Genomic DNA, 16,715 nt, shown 5'->3' with positions numbered 1-16,715 from the left:
ACTTTCTAAAGAAAAATCCCAAACAGTCTAATTCCCTTTATTTTGTCATAGGCAAGGAAAAATCTTGATAACCAAAGCCAGTTTCGGAGAAATCTTTTGACAGGCAGAGGAGGGTAAGGAACTTAGCTTTAAACCAAGGTACTAAGTGTTTCTCCCCAAACCCTTTCTAAGTAACCTATTCAGATGAGAAGGCATCCCAGATACCCTACCAAAAGGTATTAAGACTTAACAAATCAAGAGGAGATGGACTTCTGAATCTGTACATTTTCACACTTAGCAGTAGTTGTCTTGGGGGTGGGGGAGAAGATAATTTGCAAATCTTGAACCAGGGAACACATATGGAAGGAAGGAATATAAAGAGAGGTTAAAGTGCCCAAGTCAGAATTCTTACTTAAATGAATATTTCTATACATCTCTTTTATTTGGTGAAAAAGGAAAAAGGTAATACTTCTGATCGGTAACTAAAATTATGGCAAAAATAAAAATGATGAATTATGGTTTTAGACCACTTGTATTAATGTCAGTAGAGTGGTGCTAACAGTAGGTCTTAAATATAAATGTATGTGTCACATTTCTTTTGGATCTACACTATACTATTTCTGTAGTAACTAGTAAGCCTCGAAATGTTACAGTTGTGTGCTATACTTCATGCTATGTAAGTTAAGTTGCATTTATCTGAGGAAAGTACCACCTGAACAAACGTGGTCTTGGATTTTAAAAGTGAACTGCAAAGCAAACATCTCTCAGAAAACAAAACAAATAACCCCACACAGAACAAAAATAACTATGCCACCTTCCTCCTCCCAAACCACACAATCCCCGCCCCCAAAAATCTCATACATGTGCAGTCTTTTTTCTTGACTAAAGGCCTGAAGTCTTAAAATTAGTTATGCAAAAAGATTTTATGGACATACGGAGAACTCAGTTATGATAGATTGAAAGCCAGTTAGACTATGAAAGGTGAAGTGATTTTTATTCATAAATATTTCTAACATTGTTTGTTTTTGTTGGATAATAGGTATTAAAAGTTTAGCTGAATGAAGATCTTACTCTTTTTATAAAGATTTAACCTGCCATTCTCTTTCATCTAAAGGTGGAGAAAGCTCACTGGGCACATCTGAGACATACATGAAAACATCCCCCCCCACCCTCACAAAAAACAAACCAGAAAACAAACAAAGATCCAATACAAACACACACCAAAACATCTCAAAGAACAAAATCCCATCTAATTTCAGGATCTCACATGCATTATAGAGCTGCAAAAGTTGCACAGATCTATTGTCCTTTTACAGATTTAGCAGCACAGTGAGGAGAGACTTGCTTTCGAATAGCAACCAGCAGCACATTCCTAAGAAGTTTTCTTCATTTTAGCATTTCCGATGTTTGACACATTTGTGTTTGCACAGCTCCTAGCACAACGGGGCCATGATCTCAGTTGGGCTCTCTATATGCTACTGATAAAAATGCTTAGATATAGAGGAGCTGGATCTGCCCTCACTCACTTCCAGAGAAAAGCTGATGAGGTTACTAGAGTGCAAGATCAGTCTCACATTCAGTGTTAGTAACAGATACAATCATGCCGTAATGACTCAGGTTTTGACAAGAAAAATAAAACTGTAGTGCCACAGATGATTTGCAAGTGCTGATATGTTTACACTGGTGCCACCCCACTCTGCTAATAACACTACTCTACAGCCAAAATGCTTTTGAAATAAATGTAGTCAAACTTTACTAATTCTGGGTCACTGAGAACGAAAATGATGCTTAAAATTGTTGATTGGCTCTAGTTTTCAAGATATGCTATTGGGTCAGTATATACGACCCTTGACTTGGGAATGGCGGAGGATAAGTGAGTTATAAAGTGAAGGGATCTCAATTTAAAACAGAAATGACTAAAATACATCTTTGACTGGATCTATGAATAAATCTATGACTGGGTTTGGACAGTACTTGCTTTTTAAGCAAAACAATGAATGATGCAATCTGAAGCTGGTATTGCATCATGTTATTCCTAGAAGTCATGGATGATGCAATCATAACGAAGCTTGCATCACTCTGCTGAACAAATTGCCCTATATCAGCTCTAGAAATCATACAGTGTCGTGTTCTCTTATTTGTCAGTGTTTGATTTTGCAAAGGGACACATTTCTGTTTAGCCAAAGTGAGCAGAGATGCCTCGTACTGGTGTGAACAGTGCAGATAACTTCTGCTATGTTTGTGGTGAAGTGACTTTTGCATCACAAAAGCGCAGTATAACCACTATGGTTAAGAAAGCCTATCACCTTTATTTTGGCTGCAAAATTGGAGATCAGGACAAGAGGTGGACCCCACACATATGCTGCAACACTTGTGCAACAAATCTTCGCCAGTGGTTGAACAGGAAAAGGAAATCTATGCCTTTTGCAGTGCCAATGATTTGGAGAGAGCCAACAGATCATACCAGCAATTGTTACTTCAGCATGGTGCCTCCAGTTGGGAAAAGGTGTGTCAAAGAAGAAAAAGTGGACTGTGCATTATCCAAACATTCCATCAGCTATACGCCCAGTACCCCACTGAGAAGGACTGCCGGTTCCTGATGCATCAGAATCATTCTCACTTGAGTCAGAAGAGGAAGAGGATGAAACTTCTGGTCCTGAACCATCAATGTCACAGGACCCACATTTTCTCCCATCCTCCTCCTCTGAACCACACCTCATAACACAAGGTGAACTGAATGACCTTGTCAGGGATTTGGAACTACCCAAGGGTAAGGCAGAGCTGTTGGACTACAGCAGTGGAATCTCCTGGCAGGTGATGTTAGGGTTTCCATGTTCCGTGACCATCAAAAGGATCTTGTCCCATTCTTCTTCATGGAAGGTGATCTTGTAGCCTGCAACAACATCGATGGTGTGATGGCAGCCCTCAACATCGTTCACGATCCAGATGAGTGGAGACTGTTCATTGATTCATCCAAGATGAGTCTTAAAGCTGTTTTACTGCATACTGGCAATGTTTTGCCACCAATTCCAGTTGGTCATGCAGTCCATATGAAGGAAACCTATGACAACATGAAACAACTTGAGGTGCATAAACTATGACCAACATCAGCGGCAGCTTTGTGGCGATTTGAAGGTTGTTGCTCTCTTGCTTGGTCTGCAGACACAAAGTACTGCTGTTTTCTCTGCGAATGGGATAGTCGTGCAAGAGATTCCCACTACATCAAGAAAGATTGGCCACTCCGACAGTCATTGGAGCCTGGGAGGAAAAGTGTTCAGCATCCACCACTTGTTGAATCAAGGAAGATTTTGTTACCACCCTAACACATCAAGCTGGGTCTGACGAAGAACTTTGTCAAGGCCATTGACAAAACACAAGCAGCTTTCAAGTACCTCCGTGGAAAATTTCCAAGGTTAAGTGAAGCTAAGATAAAGGAAGGTGTCTTTCCTGGTCCTCAGATTCGTGAACTTCGAGATGATGCATTTGACCATGCACTGCGTGGCAAGGAAAAGACAGCATGGAAAGCCTTCCAGTTAGTGACAATAAATTTTCTTGGAAACAACAAGGCAGACAACTACAGATTGTTGGTGGAAAACCTCCTCAAGGCATACAAAAGCCTTGGTTGCAACATGTCACTAAAGATACATTTTTTTGCACTCTCATCTAGATTTTTTCCCACCGAACTGCAGAGCAGTGAGCGACGAGCACGGCGAGCGATTTCACCAGGACATTGCAACAATGGAGAAACGCTATCAGGGCAAATGGAGCCCATCAATGCTTGCAGACTATTGCTGGACAGTGACAAGAGATGCTCCATTTAATGAATACAAAAGACAAGCCAAGAAGCGCCGAGTAGACACTGAATAGGACTAAACTATGTACATAATACTTTTTTGCCTTTTGTTTCATAATAAATTTTATTTATATAACCCTGTTGCTGATTTTTAAAGTGTTACATAAACAGGACAGGTGAAATATTATCATGTAAAGCAACCATAAACACATGAAAAGACCTAGGTTTACAATTTATGATTAAAACTCTACTATCTACACCATATACATGGACAAAATGTAAAAACTTAAATATCTTAGAAACAGTAGCCAGTTGTTTTAATTGTCATATTTGAATTCAGCACATAAAAATACATAATAAATAGCACATTTTATCTCTGAAGCAGACGACTTCTCAAAAATTGTAGACCAGTGTAATGCTCCAATATTCATTTTTCCCTGGAGTTAAGTGACAACGTTTCCTCCAGTTTTGTATTTTATATTCTGTGTTGTTCATTGAATCATAGCTAGGGTAGGACATCTTGTGCAAGTTTCATGGGTGCAGTTCTATGTCAGTGTTACCCTAGAGAATACTGGAGTCAGATTATACCCTCAGACATTTCTACAATTCCACTGAAATTAGTAGGGCTTTGAGCTCTGCTCTACACTAGTTTCTTGCAATGGTACTTGTTTGCTGAGAATTCTATTCTCTCTGGTACTGGGCTAATTTAGTTTTAGTTATTTTTTCTTCCCCTTCTTAAAAGGGGAGGGGAAAGTTTTCTGAATGTAACCTAAATTCTCCTGATACTAGATATATAAACAGAACATCTGTGGCTCAGTTGCAATTCCAATACATGTTTGAACATAACACACATAGCTTATTACTATAAAGAGCTGCATTTAGCGCTTGCAATAAGCTTGTTTCAACATCTCCTTTTTGTCTCACTGCTTGTCATATTGTACATATCTCTGCTTGAAGCAAGCTGTCCCTGTTTCCCCCTCCTGCAATTCCCCCCCCCCCCGCCCAAAACAGAGAGACTGGCAAGAGAAGGGAGAAACTGTTCCACTTGTCAAGCTTCCCTCTAGCCAACAGTTGTATACTAGGAACCTTGCTGTAAACACCGTGAGAATGTGTGCAGGTTTGCACCCGGTTTTCATTTATATTGATGAAGGCGTAAATTCTTATACAAAAGAATTAAGCTCTTTATGATCTCTTGGTAACATGGGGTGTATAAGGAACAGTGTTCTTTTAAGGGCATAAAATGTTTAGTTAAGGTTTTGGAATCTATAGAGAGTGTATACTGGTACAACTATACATGTGCCTAAGGAGTTCACCAGAAAATCCTGTCAGCTAGCATGAGGACTCTCTGGAGGGTACGTGCTCAGCCAGGGGGAAATTAAAGGGAGTGGGGGGGGAGGGAGTCACAACAAAACAAACCCCACGTGCTTTATCCTGTTTCTCCTTACTGGCTGAACAAGGAATGTGGCCACCATGCCATCTTTCTGTAACTCTCCCCCCTCCCCCCCCCCCCCGCCACCCCTCCCATGGTCATTGCTAAACTATGGCTAATAATCCCCAGTTACCTCACAGATCTTCAGGGTTAGTTTGTACAGACCTCAACCTGTAGAGTGCTATATAGGAATACTATTATTGAATAATAATTTGTGACAAACCCCAAAGACACTACCATATTACTATTTCATACAGAGGTTCCATCAATAGCAAGCAATATCCATGCTAGAGTATTTGGTCACCTGGTGACAGGAAGCATCTCAGGCTGCTTCCACCTACCATCACTGTGGGAAGGGGAAAAAAATGGAGTCAGCAAATGGTTTTAGTCACACGACGTCTTTAAAGAGAGAAACAAGAAACAACCACATGCATCTCAGAGCACTTCAGTCAGTAAAGACAGAGGGACATGGAGAAAAGCCACCACACAGAATACTTGAGTCCTGTCCACAAATGTGTGACAAGCTTCTGTTGTGGCTGACTGGCTCGGTTACCTTCAGGATAGATGCTTGATGTTTCCTGGGCACCTGTGTATCACAGCAGATGTCTGAAGCCACTGATAGTGGACAGGGGTCACCTGTCTACAGTGGACTTCAAGCAGAGCTTAATGCAAAAAGGTATGGACATTATTTCCTGCTCCTATTCCTGAGGCATTCACCCTCCACCCCCATGTTAACAACTGGGTTTGGTTTCCTCTTAGGCTCTACCCACTTAGCCAAAGGACACATCCTTTTTCAGGACAGGAGTTAATATTGCTAAGCAAATACTTCACACTAACCAGTATTTCAATTAATTTTACATCCTATCAGCTCCGAGACTTACAGAGTTTTACTACTTTTTACTCTTGTCAGCTGCATTGAATCAGACACAGCCAGGAAAGAGCTACAGATTTGGCTGCTTCTTGCTCCTCATCGGGAGAGCGATTTGCTCAGTTCTAGCCAGCTACAACTCCATGAGGTTTAACAGAGTTGTCAATGGAGGCCTAATCTGGCCTGCCAACCTTTATGATTGGTGATGAACAGGAAGGAAAGAACTCAGCTTGACTCTTAAATGCCAGGTTCAGTTTGCAGGGCTGGCAGTCAGAAGAAAAACCACCACCACTTTACTGCTCAATGACAACATCAAATGTGATCTGTTGAGATACATATTTATATTAAAAGAAAAAAAAAAAAAAGAAAAAAAAAAAACGCACCATGAGGCTTTGTAACAATTACTTTTTAAGAGGACAGCTGCACTTAAGAAAGCAGATACAAAAAAGCATGTTAAAAAACTTAACCCTGCAAGAGCCAAATCCTGCTTGCTTTACTTGCTTACCTAATTCCACTGAAGTCAAAGGGCTATGCACATTAGTGAGGCAGATGTGTTTATGGACAAATCCTAATATAAGCAAAAGAATGTTGACACTAAAGACTATAGCCTGTCCAGAGTACATTCCACTTTCAGTTTGTGAAGAAAAGTTAGAAGGAAGTAGTAGTTCTGTAGCTTTCATTAGGAACCATTTTTAATTTATTAGTAAGGATGTAGTACAGTAAAACCAGAAGTAGATAGCTATGAGGTACAGTAGAAGTTCAGTGACATAGTAGGGCTGGTAAGAGACTGATCTTTACTCCCTGGCCCCAGTCATAGGTCAGAGTTATAATACTGCAGTCTCATGACAAGGCTCAGTATCCATAGTTTTCAGTGACTACTGTTACAGCCCCTGAAGTCTTCCTATAAGATTTTATTAACTTGTTCTTGTCACTGGAAGAATATCTAGTATGCTTCGTTCAATTATAAAGCATCAATTTACAGCCTCAAGTATTACTATCTGGAAGATATAACTTTGTCTAGTATAGCTCCAAATTAAAGTAAACTTTGAAATTCTGGTGTCAGCCGTGTGGCAATGGTGAAGCTTTACAGGGGTTCAAGCCTTGCTATTGCTGTGTACATAGAATGGATATATGTTCCACGCTACATTAACACAATGGTTAGTTTGTTATTTTTCACTTAAAGAAACCAGAAAATCCAGAATGAATATTCCCAGTCTTTCAAGTCCAGGTTTCCTTCCCTTTTCAGCATTACATTATTGCCTTAAGACATAATAATATGGCTTTAAAATGCTGCTCAGCCTACAACCATAGAGATCATAGCTCATAGATACTCCAACAGTGATCATGCACAGACTGCATATTACACTAGCATTTCACTGCTCATGCGCCAGTTGTGGCGAGAATGAGCTATTTTATGTTAAATAAAAGCACCAAGGTGACAACCTAAGCAGGGAATCAGGATGCCTTCCCCCCCTCTATCATGGCCTTTGCTGGAGCACTTCAGATTTCCATCTCTTCCTGTTTAACAGGAAACTTTCATGTACTTTTTCTTAACTTCCTCTGTCCATACGTGCACACTCACCTATCTATAGGATACATTCTCTTTTCTCCTTTGCCTCACGGTCCTGAATGATCCCCCGGATGGGGGAGCACAGGCATTAGGCTTGGAGGCTGTACACCTCTTGTGTTTTGAAGCTGGAGGGCCTAAATCAAATCAGCTGCTCTCCATTTCCTATAGCAGATGGGAGTCTAGTTCCATTTCACAGAATAACCCCTGTATTTCAACACTGTAGGCTTCTGAATTCGATGTGGCTTCAGAAATAAGGGACACCAATTTAAAACAGACCTCAAAGAGGAAGTAAGGGAAGGCTATGCAAAGTTGCAATAGAGGTTATAGATTTTCTACATACTTGTTAAAAGCATTGAAGTTATTCCCCGTATTGTTAAGTTTTCTTTATCTTCCATCTAGAGTAGATTTCTTTGTGATTGTGATAGAATTACTTGAAAGCATCCCCCCTATTGTTCTAGCATGATCCAAAAGAGCATTAACATCTGCCCTGCAAGATGTCCTGTTCTTTACCTGGGTTTCTTTTGAATTTTGAAATAGTATGGTTTGATCATTTTTTGCTAACTGCATCATGCCACTTGAGGCTGTGCCTTAACCCTAAATCATTCCTTGCCTCAATTATAATAAAATACAAAGTTGTGTGTATAGATATGATGGAAGAAGAAGAGTAAGTGGAGGAGGATATATCAAACCTTGTGAGAACTCCCCCCCCCCATTTCATTATGTAACTCCTGGAAAAAGGATGGAGAAGGTCTGCGATTTTCATTTTGTTTGTCTTTAAAACAATTTCAATATCTCATGTATTAGGTTTGAAAACAGATTTCATGGCTAAATCTGGGCTTCAAAATATTCAACAGCACTTGGGTAAAACAACAAAAAAAAAAACCACAAAACCCTTGTAAACATTAGGTTCCTTATGCAGATACTATCGTAAATAAGTTACATTGCCCCCCCCTCCTCCCCTCACCCTCTTGTATACAAATGTCAGTTTACTCACTCAAAGTTAGTGGTAATAAACCACAGCTGTCAAATGTCCAGGTGCTTTGTTCTGGGCATGCCTTAATCCTTGAGTTCAATAGCTTAAGGCTAGATATTGGCAAAAATACACAGAGAAAGCTGGCAGCAGCATTTGAGTTACCAGTGCTGCTTTTACTGTGATACAGCAGCCAAGGAGCTCAATAAAAATGTAGTGCAAAGATTAAGGAGAAGGCACAAACCAAAGCACGTATTTAGGAAAGTAAACTGACATTTCTGTTTGTTTAAATGCTCTAAACCAGACCACCTCAAGCTGAACAAACTTGAGCATCTTGGAGAATAAGGGATGTTTTACCTTGATGTTGCCATTGACAAACTGTGGGATACTGAAAAAGAACCAGTCAGATTCTACAATCACTACTGTCAATTAATTTGGGTAATGACAGTCCTGATCCAATGAACACAAACCAAACATGCAAGGTACTTCGTACAGGTGAATAATCGCATAGTAGTTCAGTGGGACTAAGCACATGAGTAAAGTTAGCACACATGCTGGAACTAGGGGAGCTGCCACACCCCCTGGCTTGAAGTGGTTTACATTATATACAGGGTTTACAGTTCGGTTCAATGGCTCTCAGCACCCCCACTATACAAATTGTTCCAGCACCCCTGAAAGTTAGTGTCATGCATAAATCTGTGCAGGATTGGGCCCTTACATTAGTAAAAGCAGGGGGCAATAGCAGCTCAAGCTCACACAAGTAGAGAAAACATGCATCTCTTATTTGAACTCAAATTTTCATCTTGTATGAATAAAGTCCAAAATCTTACAGAGAAATACAAGCACTGCCCATAAACAAAGAGCATTAATTGTTCATGTTATTAATTCTGCTGTAGTGTCAGATTGCCCTCTCCACAACTAGAGTCACAGAAATAAAATTATATCAAATACTGGAAAGTTAAGTTGCCAACCTATGTATTTTATTTCTGGCATTAAGTGGGTCCTGCAAGCACAGCCAGAGAGAGTCCCACCTTATCAGATGTCTTAAATGTTTCTTTCCCACCTTGCACTATTTCTATCAGCCCACCACTGCTACTCAGGAGATGTCGGTTTCTTGTGTTCTTTGAAGTAGCAGCAAAAACATACTTACTACCTGCTGCTCAGGGTCCTGTGTAGTCTGTGACTTGCTCCACTCAGACTTGACCCTCATACCTTTCAATCCGAACAGAGTAACCATGTAATAGTATTGCTGTAACCCTCATCCTTTCTTTCCCTGTCCCCTCCATATAATTTGTCATTCCCACTCATTGGACTATGAGTGACTTGAAGGATTAGGACCTGAATGTTAGTTGGGCTCTGTGCAGGCATAGAAGTATAGTGAATTGCAGGATTAGGGTCTTAGATGGTAAGCCATTATGACTGATTTTGCTCATGTGAGATGATTTACATAGCATGCTTTAGCACTATAAAATAAACCCTAAGAAGAAATTCTATTAAGATCTAATATAACAGTGAATCCATGTATCCCCCAATTGCTTGAGGACTACCACACTATTGTGTTGCATGAATAAAATAAGTAGTTTTGACACTTGTTACAGGACAGACAATTCAATTTGCAATGTTCACCTCAAACAGATTCATTTTAATAGGCTACCTTGAGCATCACGTAACTTTGATAGTTATTGTCCATTAACTAGTTAACTGATCATACAAACACAGAAGAAGAAGTGTGATGAATTCATGTTGGTAGACCGAAGCCAGTTTCCATGTAAGATCGCAGTGATGCTTTGGCTAAAAAACAAAAACAAAAACAACAAACAAACAAAAAAAAACCCACCACCACCCTTCAGGTCATTACTATTTGAACTAAAGAAAAAAGAAAAAGTAGGCTACTTATCCTCTCCACAGGCAAGCCCTTAGAAGGGAAACACCACTAACACACACAAAAAACACAGAGCCAGTACTTTTCAAGAGGACCACCTGACCTTGATAGTTACATGCAATCTTTTAGACTGCCTTAGGATTTCTGAGCTTTAAATTAGCGTTTATGTTCAAAATCTGGAAAGAGACTCACAAGTTTATCACCAATACTGTATGTAATAAATATGGCATTTCCTCTTTTCCACTGCATTCCTTCCTATCACCTGTTCTTCATTCCCTTCAGTTATTACTGGCAAAGGCAGAGGTTTACTACCAGAGTGAAAATTGCTTTTTCTTTCAAGTGAACTGGCAGTATTCAGTTCAGGGATAAAAGTTCAGTGATCTTTCATCTAAATTTTGGTCACCAGTGTCCTGAAAAACAAGCCTACTCTCCAAAACCCAACCAACTTTCCAAGAGTCTGTCCTGATTTGATGCCGCTCCCCCGCAACTCCATGACATCCCTACATCAGATGATGGCAACATGCAACATTTTGTTCCCTGAAATACCCATCGCAAAAGCATTGTTGAAAGGCTCTCTTCTCCATGTAAACCTTGCTATTTATCGCCTCCCCCATTGTTAAGCATTAGAGAACAAAACAACAACAAAAACCTAGAGTAGATGCACCAAAATTTCTCATGTTTTCCCCATATGGAAACCAACCCTGCTGCAATTGCTACACTGTAGGAGTGCTAATGGCATGGCAGCTCTGTAGTAATTGCCAACTGTTGTACTGCTTCAGAATCCTCCTCCATCAGCCCGGAACATTCTCTCTATTCCGTGTGATTTGACCTCCCTCCGAAGAGAGAGAAAAGAAACTTTTAAGCTTCCTGAACACTACTCTCTCCTTTTCCTCCACAGGAAAGAAGTCCCAAAGCAGTTTGTCCTAAATTTCCTTGCATCACCATTACAATATTACTCCTCCTGCCTCTATTTCCCATGTGAATAAGACAATGCTTTCTTTTGTCTGTGACCTTTTCAGGGGACTTCATCTTTGGCCTTGTCTAAAGTGAGCTAATTTTGGGCCAAAATTTAGCTGACAGTTGCTATCACTATTCATTATTGGAGCATCTGTTCAGACAAGGTGTTGGTAGCTGCCAGCATCTAAATCATCATGTTGTGTAAACCTGCTCTGAGCCAGTTTAAGATGACACTAGTCTTGAAATGCTGGTGGCCACATCTATGCTAGCTGTCCCACCATTGCTATCACCGGTGGAGAAATTCAGGCACAGAGATCTTTCTTAGGCATCCCCTATAGATTTCCTTGCAAACTGAGCAAGGTTTGCATATTTTGCTACCTCGATATAAAGTACCACTCTATTCTCTGCACTGACTACCCACCCTATGCAATCCTACTGACTTTAAGGAAGTTGTTTAAGTGGCAGTTAGAATTAGGCCTATTGTCTACAGTTGATAGGATATTCATAACTTCAAATATCAACCAAGTTTTATGAAAAAAAAAAAAAAAACCCCAACAAAACCCACCAACCAACCCTTGGACTTCAAATTCAAGAAACTTCTTCTTAATTTCAGCTTCAGTACTTAAGGTTTTTAAGTGAGCTTTTGTTTATATATTTTATTAAAAAACCATAACAACTTATCAGATATACAACACAGAATCTGCTGAAGCCCACTAACAGAGCTACTCAAGCTTTTGCTCCTCCACTGCAATTTGAAGAAAGAATTAAAGTCCAAATTAGGGTGACCAGATATCCTGATTTTTATAGGGACAGTCCTGATTTTGGGGTCTTTTTCTTATATAGGATCCTATTACCCCCAACACCCCCTGTCCCGATTTTTACACTTGTTGTCTGGTCACCCTAGTCCACATACATGTCTATTTATAAGATTATGATGAAGAAACTAACAACCTACTTACAGACCATGATGCCTAGAGCTGCCACACGCAGTGCAGCTGATGTCAGTCCCAAGATATTAGAGGCACGAGATGGGGGAAATAATCACTTTTATTGGACCAACTTCTGTTCTGAAAGCTTGTCTCTCACCAAACAGAAGTTGGTTCAATAAGAGATACTCCCTCACCCACCTTGTCTCTTACAGCTATCACAGTCATTTCCCCCCCCCCATACATTTTAAAAGTCTATTGACAGAGCCCACTTTTTCCAGACAAAGGGAATTCATTCTTTTGAGTAGGTACCAATCTAAGGTGCAAGCCATATGAGCTATAGCTAATCAATAGTCTATGATGATTGATATGTTCAGGAATTCCAAGCAAGAACATGGAGCTCCTGTTCAGGCTGGAATTATAGCTCTGTTTGTTTTGAGTCAAAGGATATCCTACAGGCTGGCTCAGAGTTCTTGCAGAGTCCTATAAAATGTGTCTGAGACTAGACGTGACTTTTTTTGTGCTCTTAATCATTATGTGAGAAATTCTGATCTAAATTACACCAGTATAAATCTAGAGTGACACACAGAATGCAAGGGATTTATTCCAGACTACATTGCTTTTAACAAGAGCAGAATTTGTCCTTTCCATGCAGAAAAGCTCCTTTTAAAATGAATTCTCTTCTCATGTGACTGGCAAACTGAACTTTAAATCCACATTTCCTCCCGCATTTCCACAGTACTCAGCATATATATTTTAAAGAAAATACAATTTTTTTTAAAGATACAGAAACTTAAAATAGACTTTTTATCAAGACACCAATTTCAGCAGCTGTTATAACAGTAACCATCAGAAGTCAGCGCTGACCGAGACCTATGGGGTTTCTTTCCATTTTAATCTTGAAAGAAATTTGCAGTAGTGAATCTCTGTAGCAGCCAGGGTTTGCTAAGATTTAGATTACCCATTTCCCTTATCTAATGAATCCAGGCACTGCAAACTTCCTAAAGCTCTAAAATGACAAACACCAAGAGAGTCAATGTGAAATTGAAAGACCACTTCTACTGCAGACTCTGGGACTCTGTGTCAGAGCAGAAAACTGGGAAGTTTCACAGCTGCTGAGTTGTCAAAATTAAGGATGATAGGTTTGAGATGCCATTTAAATAAAAATAAAAATAAAAAAAAAATAGACTGGCTCAGGTCTGATGTTAGATGAGTAATCTGCCACAGAAAACCCACTTACTGCACCAAACAATATTGAGGGTAATTTAAATAAAAAAAAAAAAAAAGTAGTGCATCATGCCTTTGGTCAGATCCTCTTCTGGGGCTTGAAGTCAATAGAACCATGCGGATTTACACCCGCTCACGGCCTGGCCACTTTGTGTTTAAGTACTGCTATTTAGTGGCAATGGTAGAAAGTCCAATACATTTGCATGTCTACAAACTTTTAAAAAAACATTTCTAAAGTTAAGTCCCAAACCAGTGTTAATAGAGCTATCTAAGGGCTTGTCTACACTTAAAATGCTGCAGCAGCACTGCTGCTCTTGCATTGCTGTAGCACGTCAGTGAAGACACTACCTGCACTGATGGGAGGGGTTTTCCTGTTGACATAGGTACTCCACCTCCCTGAGAGGCAGTAGCTAGGCTGATGGGAGAATTCTCCCATGGACCTAGTGCTGTCTACGCTGGGGGTTAGATTGGTTTAACTGCACTGTTTGGAGATCTGGATTAATTTTCCTACCCTTCATTAATCTAAAGACTCTGTATGGTAGTTTTCTGCAAGCTCTATCTTTCCAAGCTTCCTCCCCAGTCCCTCAATATTTCACTGACTAGGGAGTACTTTGGTAACAGGGTCTTCTGTCTATTACAGCTATCCATACAAAGTGAGAAGTCAGGCTAAACAAACTTGTCCCAACACTCAAGAAGGAGCTTTGTTTGGTGGTGGTGGGCAGAGAAGAGGATTTAGCTCTTCTTTTAACAAATGGGTTTCCACTGACATTCATGGGTCACCATACAGATGTAGATCTCCGCCAACAGGGATCCAGTTGCAGGATTGGGTCCCACTAAGTATTGCTCATAATGGAGCACTGTCATCTCTAGACTAAAACAATTAAGGGCCAGAGCAGGGAGCCTTAGAAGGACTCGAGTTCAATTTGCCTATCAGAACTTGGGCTCACACCTTGCACTGGCACTGCAGTAAAATATTAAGTATGGGAGAGGGAGGGAGGGAGGCAGGGAAAATGCACTGATTTGTTAGTTCCACCAGTCTTTTTCGATTAGATAATGAACCAAACTCTATTGGCCAAGTGTGAGAAAGATCTGGTAGCACTTTTGACAAGAGTAAGGAACAACTGTTAGTATGGCAAATATTTATCTCCTCAGTAAATATAGGTTTAATCCAAGGCTATGTACATACACTTTCATGTGTAAAATATGACAGTGTGGAAGCAGAGAAAGAACTGACAGGAAGGGGATGCAATGCATGACAGTTCTTTCTCTGCTTCCACAACAGTATAAATATGGCTAATCAATCCTAACTTATTGCTCTGTTGAAACAATTTGGAATACCTTGAGTATGGAAGGTGCTCAATAGAACCCAAGATCTGCTGCATGAATAAGTGCATACTTTACATTTGAGACAAACTTCCTTTCCAACATATATTTTGGAAAGTGTTTGTTCATATCACCATCCCTCAAAACTTCAAGTACTTTGCGGTTATGCAGCAGAGCCTTCCTTGTGAACACAGGCAGATATCTTGTGACCAGTTGAGGTTAAATAGCAAGGGTAGGAGGAAGTTTACAGGACACAGAAAACAAAACAAAACGATAAACCAAACAGGGTTTAATATGCCAGTAAGAGTAGACTTCAGAAAGAGTTATTTCAAGATTGTTGTTAAAAATTATCTATCTTTGGGCAGTGAACTTTTGCAGAGTACAAGCTTTCGAAGCATAGCTAATGCAAACAGACGCTTTCATTTACGGTGGTTGAAGGAACAGAAAGTTCCTTTCCCGACATGATAGAGGCAAAAGTTCTCATGATAAACACTTCATAAAACTCATAAGACCCTTGCTTCCATATGATCAACAGGCAAACAGAAAGTAAAGGGATTTTCTGGCAGTGAAACATAGATAACAGACAATGTTTGTACTGAGTTTTTGCTATTCATGGAGCATAGATGCTGGATCTACGGCTGTTGGGGGTGCTGCTGCACCCCCTGGCTTGAAGTGGTTTCCATCATATACAAGATTTACAGTTTGGTTCAATGGTTCAGCACCCCCACTGTACAAATTGTTCCAGTACCCGTCATGGAGGAACAAAGAATTATCCTGTTCCTGCTTCCAGCAAGAGTGTCATAAGTCTTTTTCATAATTGTTATGACAGAGCTAATATTTTGTTGATGTACATAAAATGAATACACTACTGGACTGTTATTTCTCCTAAGTCTCCAGAAGAATCTCAGAAGTGCTGATAAAAACAAACAAAACAACCTCTCCGCCGCAAGAATTCTAGCATGATTTTTACTCTGTGCAATAATTTAGTTTACTATGAACCACCTTTGTAAAAGGGGAAAATTGAATTATAGAAAGATACATAAAATAGAAATGAAGAAGAGGACCCCTTATGTGTTTCTTACAAATAAAATACATGTTCAATAAGTGACCTTTTGAGCAACTAAGAACAAAAACATCTGATCATGGTTCAGAAAACAAAATCTCCCGAATACAGAGAGAGGTCCTAAACCTGCAATCACAACCAAGTATAGTTCTTACTCATATGCTAACTCGTGAGTGTTTGCATGATTGCACCATAAGAAAAGAACACACCAGTGAGCCAAATGAAATACAGAGGATTCTTGCCAATAGAGTTAAAGCTGGTATAGTAAAATAGTGTATTTTGTTGCATTACATGCTTTAATGTGTTGCTGGAACCATACATACGATCAGAATTTAGCCACTTTCTTGGGCACTATTCAAGAAATAAAGGAATGTAAATTATACCTACCTGGATGTCTGTATGCTGGGTGCTAGTTTTTACAGTTCCCGTCTCTTCTCCTCTTGCTTTCCAGCCCCCTCTTTTCCCAATGCTTACATAAAGGAAGTGGTGCTATTACTTCACTTAGAATAAAGTTAAAAATCCTCTAGCAAGGGCAGGGAACTGCTTTTATGTCTCAATTTATATAGTCTTAAGCTATTATAAAATAGGTTAAAAGGCAAAGCAAAGACTCTGCTTTTTTTAGAAGCCCTACAGCACCTGAGCTCTAAACCACAGGAGCTGGTCAGGCCTATACAGGTGTTGTTAATTAGTAGAGAAAGCCTTGCTAGGTACTAGCCTTAAAGATAGAT

The 16,715-nt window shown here is 39.8% G+C and overlaps 1 protein-coding gene across 1 annotated transcript in view; it reads right to left on the bottom strand.

Annotated features, from left to right (window-relative positions):
* SLC39A10 (solute carrier family 39 member 10) overlaps positions 1-16,394 on the bottom strand; it is a 134,262-nt gene extending 117,868 nt beyond the window's left edge. Inside the window, exon 1 of the mRNA XM_034786289.1 lies at positions 16,375-16,394. The gene's annotated coding sequence lies outside the window, so the exon portion shown is untranslated. The remainder of the gene's footprint in view (positions 1-16,374) is intronic.
* Positions 16,395-16,715: the final 321 nt, after the last annotated feature.

This window comes from Trachemys scripta, chromosome 11 (genome assembly GCF_013100865.1).
Source record: "Trachemys scripta elegans isolate TJP31775 chromosome 11, CAS_Tse_1.0, whole genome shotgun sequence".
Taxonomy (NCBI): domain Eukaryota; kingdom Metazoa; phylum Chordata; order Testudines; family Emydidae; genus Trachemys; species Trachemys scripta.
Note: the sequence above shows the minus strand (reverse complement) of the source record. Positions and strands in the feature narration are given on the sequence as shown.